An 8760-nucleotide genomic window follows, 5' to 3' on the forward strand; every position below is an offset into this window, starting at 1 on the left:
GCACAACATGCTAGCAGACTTTCAGAAGATTAATACACATCCATAAACGCTATACTSTACTAGTTGTAAACCGTGATGGAATGTATAAATATATATCTAAAATCTGGAAATAAAACTGCACACTTACAAATTGGTAACGTTAGAGAAGGAGCTCTGTCGATGTTTTTCCCATTTTAAGCTTACTTGAAGGATTCAATCAGTGGGCTTCTATATAAACATTCGTTTTTCTAAATATAAATGCTTTACGAAAAGCGTGATGGCTTTTGGGACAGAGAAAATCAACTATACCATTTTCCTACTTAACGCGTGACTTCTGTGAAGTTTTTTTCTTTCTACACTTGTAAATGAAAAGACAACAGGTGAAAAAAAACATCAAGTGTAAACAAATGCTTAATTTCAAAACGTGTGAAATTAAGAAGACAGGCACTTTATTCACCTGTTCGTGGCAGAAAGGACATGCTGAAGAATCACGTGTAAAAATGTWCACCAAGCGATTACAACTTTTAAARGTTGTACTTTCAGACGCATGAAATTGTGCCACCGCACACGTTCTGAACGCATGCGTAGTAAGGGACACATTTCCTGCGTTTGAACGTACCACGTTGTAGCCCCTCCCACCTCAATATCCGGGACTTTGACTTTGTTTGACTTCCGGCCTGTCGAGATGAGTCGCMTATTCAGGGAGGGAGGAGATGTTTCTTAATATGGATCAAAGTTGTTCAAATTAGTCAATTACATTTACAAAATMCAAACGCTACAGCAAGGCGTTTGTGAGAAAAATGGATGAAGAAATTATAACATATTTTTCCACATTGCATTAAAACTACAAAGCTGACGCTGGATTGCTAAATTYGTTTATTTTCATTGAAATAGAATGGCTGGTTACCTAGCTAGCAATAGTCTTCTGTCTAGACTCTAGCCTGTAACTAATGGTTGTTACGTTGTAGAACAGAGCAATAGTTATTTGTACTTGTCATTTGTTTGAGACTAACATTAGTTAGAAAATAATTGTTTACTTTGTGTATATTTGTTGTGTAATTGTTTGGCTTTGCTAGTTAGCCAGCTGAGATTGATTTTTCTCAAATTGGCTAACTTAGCTATTAGCTAATGTTTTAAGAGAAACAGGCTAGCTCCTTGCAGAATCTAGAGTAGAGAATGTGGAATAAGATGTGTCTGTTGCAGTGCCCAGACGAGGTCAGAGCAACCTGCTACAGAGATAGAGGTAAGATCTCTATCTTGAGTAGTATTTCAAGGTTGAACCAATGCAATAGGTATTTTAGTGGCTTTGCTAAATTAGCTGCTTTTCCTGAGAATGTCTATCTGATAAAGTTGTTAGTTCGAGTTAATGTTCTTCTTTTTTTGCAACATTACAGCCACAACATCATAATCAAGTACTAGAGCATCTGCAGGGCAGCGAGGAGGAGGAACGCTTATAGAACTTTAATTACTAGCTCGTTATATCAGAGACATTTTATTAGCTTGCTAAATGAGCWGCTTTTCCTGAAAAGGTCTATCTGATAAAACTACACTCTTAGAAAAAAAGGTGCTATCCAGAACTTAGAAAGTTATTCAGCTGTTCCCATAGGATAACTTTTTGAAGAACTCTTGTTGGTTCCAGGTAGAACCCTTGTTGGTTCCAGGTAGAACCCTTGTTGGTTCCAGGTAGAACCTTTGTTGGTTCCAAGTATAACCATTTTGGGTTCCATGTAGAACCCTTTCCACAGAGGGTTCTACATGCATCCCAAAATGGTTCTACCTGGAACCAAAAAGGGTTATACTATGGGAACAGCTGAAAAACCCTTTATTTCTACGTGTATCTAGTTGTGGTTCTATTGCAATGTCCATGTTACAGCCACAACTTGATGAACAGGTAGTCAAGCACCTGAAGACCAGCGAGGAGGAGAAAAGCCTGCTATGGATGAGCAAGCTAGAACAATAACAACTAGCTATATCAGATAAACATGTTCAGGAAAAGCAGGGAGCTAGTAGTAGTAACATTATTATTGTTATGTGAAACCTCACATGCTCATAATCTGTATCTGTGTTATATTTAAGCAATAAGGCATTTCAGGGGTTTGTGGTATATGGACAATATATCCCGGCTAAGGGTTGTTCTTATGCACGACGCGAAGTGCCTGGATACAGCCCTTAGCCGTGGTATATTGGCCATATACCACAAACCCCTGAGGTGCCTTATTGCTATTATAAACTGGTTACAAACGTAATTACAACAGTAAACAAGTAATATTGACTCATACCCGTGATATACGGTCTGATATACCATGGCTTGCTACAGTATCTGTCTCATGTTGTGCTGATCATCAACATGAACAAGACTGAATTCTGTTGAATTGTCAACTGGTCTAAATTCTTGTTAGGAAGATGTTGCTGTTCAGAATGACATGTTTATGACTGTTGATCACAGGAATCTCCAAATGCCATGTTGAACGAGCACCAGGGATGAAGGAGGGGGAGGAAAACAGACTGCTTCTTTCTCCCACACCTTCACCATGTCATACAATGTTTGCTTCATGAATTATTGTTACATCTGAAATAAATACATTGTTATTRTAGTATATTATGTTTCTAATGTTTTTTTTTAATGCTGGATGTGAGTAATTTAGCAGGTCTATAGTATAATGTATTGTTTCGTAACATTTATTAAGTATCTATTCAGTCAAAACTCACTTATTATTTTATGTTTGCTAAAATGTTTGTACTGAGAATTAATGAGCTATTTTCAAAACATTGGATTACCAACTTGAGCGGTGCCGTCTCAGTTTGCATCACATTTTCACATGGACGTGTATAAACACACTGAACAAAAATATAAATGCAACATGTAAAGTGTTGGTCTCATGTTTCAAGAGCTGAAATAAAAGATCCCAGACATTTTCCATACGCACAAGAATTTCACCTTTATTTAACCAGGTAGGCTAGTTGAGAACAAGTTCTCATTTGCAACTGCGACCTGGCCAAGATAAAGCATAGCAATTCGACACATACAACAACATGAAATAAACAAAACATACAGTAGAAAAAAAATAAAACAAAAAGTCTATACAGTGAGTGCAAATGAGGTACGATAAGGCAATAAATAGGCCATGGTGGCGAAGTAATTACAATATAGCAATTAAACACTGGAATGGTAGATGTGCAGAAGATGACTGCAAGTAGAGATACTGGGGTGGAAAGGAGCAATATAAATAAATAAACACAGTATGGGGATGAGGTAGATAGATGGGCTATTTACAGATGGGCTATGTACAGGTGCAGTGAAGAAGAAGCTTATTTATCTAAAATGTTGTGAACCCTGGTCCTTCCTCCGCTGCCTCGGTAACAGTTTATAAATTCCCTTTTAGATAACATTTGAATTCAGCCTTTGTGGTTTGGAAAGTATAGTGACTATTATTGCTTCAATGTAGTTATCAAACAAATGGGGGTTTGGAAAAGTAGGTACTTTTCGCAAAACAATCCCCTCTAGTGGATGAAAAGTGTCATAACTTATTTTTTTAACTTGATATTTAGCTTGATACTTCAGACAAGGAAAAATGATGGATAGCTAATTAAAATGAAAAAATACCTTTATGAATTAGGAAACCTTTGTGCTTTTTTTCAATACAGAAATGCTTAAAAAAAAAAAAAAATGTGACGTTAGCTACTAAATAAAAAATGTTAGGCAATTATGCAAAAACAACTACAACAACGCCATTCCTTACCCAATAGGCTGTACAGGTGTAATGACCGAGGGTAAAAATGCCCATAACACGCGTTCTAGTCACCTGTAAACACACACTGAACAGGTGTAATGAACGAGTGTAAAAATGACCATAACAAGTGTTCAAATCACCTGTAAACACACACTGAACAGGTGAAAAAAAATCACGTGTACAGAAAATTACATTTGATACTTGAAAAAAGCAAGTGAAAAATGATAATTACAAGACGTGTTCCGGGTAAAACGATTTGAACCTCTTGGCCTTCCATACGTCATGCTCGCTTATAAAGATCAGATAACTCTTAACACGTGCGTTCATATCTGGCTGGCTCAGTTCGATAATGAGTACGATATGACGCTGTGCGCGGATTGAAGTGARTTGTTAACAAGCAAAACTGGCACAGTTTCTTTCTCCACCCTTCCATCAATAGCTGGGGATTCGTAAAATGCGGTTGAAAGGCATATTTTTACTCCTGTCTTTAGGAGCGTTCACATCTTATTACGTTTACCAGCCCATTCCAGACGAGATAGAGGAGAGATGGAAACTCATGTTGACCGACTGCTTCTTCAGAAGTCTCAGCCACCTGGTAAAAAAATACTTTGAATTGATAAACAATGACCTATTATATTCGTTGTTGATTCAGGAAATATATGTGGCTGATTTTATTCTGTTGATGTGTTTTTAATACTGTGATTTTACTATCAAAGAGGAATCATACTCAAAGTTACGCTTCTCCGATGGTCGTGGGAGTCATGCGTAAAACACATGCATTTATATAAATCAATAATGTTTTTATGATGTTTGACTGGAATGAAGTTGTTATTGGCCAGACCTTTGGCACGGTACACAGCCTAGTTACACAGCCTAGMTACACAGCCTAGGTACACAGCCTAGTTAGTAGCGTAGTAAATGGATTCCGCTGAGGTTGTTGGGTACATGCAGACATGCTGAATGACAGTCACACCAGATTATATTAGACGGTAATCCAGGTATTGTAGTCCTGCTCACCTGTTCTAATTATAGACCCTAATAAAGATAATCGATGCTTTATGAACGGAGGAACACCAGATTAGACGACTGTTTATATCCCAGCATGACAACAGAGAAGTTTCTCGATTATAGATAATGTAATGAAACAGCAGGGAGCAGGTCTCGAACCCTCGACCTTCTAAACCGAAGTCCGGCGCGCAATCGACTGTGCCACAAAAGCATTCTCGTGCGGCAGTGTGATTTCCGCGCTTATAAACCCAGGGTCGTTACAATAATATATAATACGACATTTTTTAAAGTATTTATTTCAAATTATAACATATATTATACAGAGAGAAATGGTTAAATTAGACAGAATTCCCCCCTGACTAGTTTTCTTCTTATTATTATTATTATTATTATTTGGAGAAAAAATGCTCAATATCCCCATTGAACTGGGTCCAGATAAAAATGTTGTCCAGAAGAATCAACTGAAATATTTTCTCCAAATGAACATACAGTATAAATCAGTTATTAAGCAGACAATCTTTCGCTCGGTCCCGGTTGAGTGAAACAAATACATTTTGATTGAGGGCCTGGGGGGGTGACTTCTCCTGGTATTCAGTCAGTCATTTTATGTAACATTTTTCTCAATTGAATTATCCACGGTCATGCCCGTCTCTGTCCAAGAGCAAGGAAGGAGCCTTTACTGACATGTTTGGCCGGTGCCTTTTAATAACAACAGGACTGTAGATTCCCCTCTGGTGGACAGCTGGGCCTCTGCTGTAGATTCCCTCTGGTGGACAGCTGGGGCCTCTACTGTAGATTCCCTCTGGTGGACAGCTGGGGTCTCTGGTGGACAGCTGGGGCCTCTGCTGTAGATTCCCTCTGGTGGACAGCTGGGGGCCTCTACTGTAGATTCCCTCTGGTGGACAGCTGGGGCCTCTACTGTAGATTCCCTCTGGTGGACAGCTGGGTGCCTCTACTGTAGATTCCCTCTGGTGGACAGCTGGGGCCTCTGCTGTAGATCCCCTCTGGTGGACAGCTGGGGCCTCTACTGTAGATTCCAAGATGTTCAAATGTTCATAAATGACACAGCATGGTCAAATAATAATCAGGAGTAAATGTCAGTTGGCTTTTCATAGCCGATCATTAAGAGTATCTCTACCGCTCCTGCGGTCTCTAGAGAGTTGAAAACAGCAGGTCTGGGACAGGTAGCACTCCGGTGGACAGGTCAGGGTTCCATAGCCGCAGGCAAGACAGTTGAAACTGGAACAAGCAGCAAGGCCAGGTGGACTGGGGACAGCAAGGAGTCATCATGCCCGGTAGTCCTGACGCATTGGTCCTAGGGCTCAGGTCCTCCGAGAAGAGAGAAAGAAAGAGAGAAAGAGAGAATTAGAGAGAGAATTAGAGAGAGCATACTTAAATTCACACAGGACACCAGATAAGACAGGAGAAGTACTCCAGATATAACCAACTGACCCTAGCCCCCGACACATAAACTACTGCAGCATAAATACTGGAGGCGGGGAGGACAAGGAGGGAGGAGACACTGTGGCCCCATCCGATGATACCCCCGGACAGGGCCAAACAGGAAGGATATAACCCCACCCACTTTAGCAAAGCACAGCCCCCGCACCACTAGAGGGATATCTTCAACCACCATTACAATTCCTGAGACAAGGCCGAGTATAGCCCACAAAGATCTCCACCACAGCACAAACCAAGGGGGGCGCCAACCCAGACAGGAAGATCATGTCAGTAACTCAACCCACTCAAGTGACGCACCCCTCCTAGGGACGGCATGAAAGAGCACCAGTAAGCCAGTGACTCAGCCCCTGTAATAGGGTTAGAGGCAGAGAATCCCAGTGGAGAGAGGGGAACCGGCCAGGCAGAGACAGCAAGGGCGGTTCGTTGCTCCAGAGCCTTTCCGTTCACCTTCACACTCCTGGGCCAGACTACACTCAATCATAGGACCTACTGAAGAGATGAGTCTTCAATAAAGACTTAAAGGTTGAGACCGAGTCTGTTGTCTCTCATGGGTAGGCAGACCATTCCATAAAAATGGAGCTCTATAGGAGAAAGCCCTGCCTCCAGCTGTTTGCTTAGAAATTCTAGGGACAATTAGGAGGCCTGCGTCTTGTGACCGTAGCGTACGTGTAGGTATGTACGGCAGGACCAACTCGGAAAGATAGGTAGGAGCAAGCCCATGTAACACTTTGTAGGTTAGAAGTAAAACCTTGAAATCAGCCCTTGCCTTAACAGGAAGCCAGTGTAGGGAAGCTAGCACTGGAGTAACATGATCACATTGTTTGGTTCTAGTCAAGATTCTAGCAGCCGTGTTTAGCACTAACTGAAGTTTATTTAGTGCTTTATCCGGGTAGCCGGAAAGTAGAGCATTGCAGTAGTCTAACCTAGAAGCAACAAAAGCAGTATGTGGTACATACTTACTATAGAATGTTGTAGTATACAGTAGAATACTATAGTAAATACTACAGTAATATCCGCAAAAACATCACATTCCTAAAAAAAACTACTTTTTTTTTGACTAAAGTAAATTCATTGGCATATACCCTGCCCATTCCCCTCCCCCATATCTGGGGCTCTGGTTATTTCTTGGCTCGGTTCCAGAGCCGACATTCAGCCCACTGAACCTCTCCGACTTACGTTGGTTGGATTCCAACATCCTTCAGCCATTCAATGCAACTTTCATTTCCTCCCTTGATCGACACGACCTGTGATCACATATACACATGTAAATCCACTACTCACTGGCGCTGCCCAGGCACCATCCTCCTCCGTGCAGGTATATGACGGCTCTCCTCAGCTCAGTGTCGCCGCCCTGCAGTTTGGGCTGGTACACCACCACCTCCACCCCATCAAAACAGCTCCTCTGTAACGTGCACACGTTGGTCTGACACGGGCAACACGCGCTCAGCGAACGTGATGAACATCATCACCCCCATGTAGTCCTTCAAACCCAGCAGCTCACTGAAGTCTGCCTGAGAGAGAGAGGGGAAGGCGAGAGGGGAAGAGCGAGCGAGAGAGAGAGGGGAAGAGCGAGGGGAAGAGCGAGAGAGAGAGAGAGGGGAAGAGCGAGGGGAAGACGAGCGAGAGAGAGAGGGAAGAGCGAGCGAGAGAGAGAGGGGAAGAGCGAGAGAGAGAGGGAAGAGCGAGAGAGAGAGGGAAGAGGAGAAAGAGAGGGGAAGAAGAGAGCGAGAGAGAGCGAGAGAGAGAGAGAGCGAGAGAGAGAGCGAGAGAGAGAGAGCGAGAGAGAGGGGAAGAGCGAGAGAGAGAGAGAGGAGAGAGCGAGCAGAGAGAGGGAAGAGCGAGAGAGAGCGAGAAGAGAGAGAGAGCGAGAGAGAGCGGGAAGAGCGAGAGAGAGAGAGAGAGAGAGGAAGAGAGCGAGAGAGAAGAGAGCGAGAGAGCGAGAGAGGGGAAGAGCGAGAAGAGGGGAAGAGGCGAGAGAGGGGGAAGAGGCGAGAGAGGGGAAGAGCGAGAGAGGGGAAGAGGCGAGAGAGGGGAAGAGCGAGAGAGGGGGAAGAGCGAGAGAGGGGAAGAGCGAGAGAGGGGAAGAGGAGAGAGCGAGGAAGGAGAGAGAGCGAGAGAGAGAAGAGAGAGGGGAAAGAGCGAGAGAGAGGGGAAGAGCGAGAGAGAGAGAGAGAGAGAGAGAGAGAAAGAGCGAAGAGAGAGAGGAGAGAGCGAGAGAGGAAGAGCGAGAGAGAGAGAGAGAGAGAGAGAGAGAGAGAGAGAGAGAGAGAGAGAGAGAGAGAGAGGGAGAGGGGAAGAGCGAGAGATACAGAAGGGAAGAGAGAATGAATATAGGCATACAGTTACAAGGGATGTTGTGAGGGAGGACAAAACAGGGGGAGAGAGAAAGAGGGTGAGGAAGAGAAGGAAGAAGAGAGAAATATGGATAAAAGAAAGAGAATATGGATAAATATAAATACAATCTGAGGGAATCAGATGTTCATTAACTGCAATCAAACAAGAGAGGAACAAGCAGGGGGTAAAGGGCTTCCTCCTGAGTCATCTGAGCTTCAGAGGGGATCTACAGTCGAGGGCTCAGCTT

The 8760-nt window shown here is 42.9% G+C and overlaps 1 long non-coding RNA gene across 1 annotated transcript; it reads left to right on the forward strand.

The window, feature by feature from the left end:
- The first annotated feature begins 657 nt into the window (after positions 1-657).
- Positions 658-2576, forward strand: LOC111978284 (uncharacterized). Its single transcript, XR_002879136.2, has 2 exons — positions 658-1222; positions 2426-2576. It is a non-coding gene; the product is annotated as an uncharacterized lncRNA (long non-coding RNA).
- The last annotated feature ends 6184 nt before the right edge of the window (positions 2577-8760 follow it).

This window comes from Salvelinus sp. IW2-2015, linkage group LG2 (genome assembly GCF_002910315.2).
Source record: "Salvelinus sp. IW2-2015 linkage group LG2, ASM291031v2, whole genome shotgun sequence".
In the NCBI taxonomy this organism is placed as follows: domain Eukaryota; kingdom Metazoa; phylum Chordata; class Actinopteri; order Salmoniformes; family Salmonidae; genus Salvelinus; species Salvelinus sp. IW2-2015.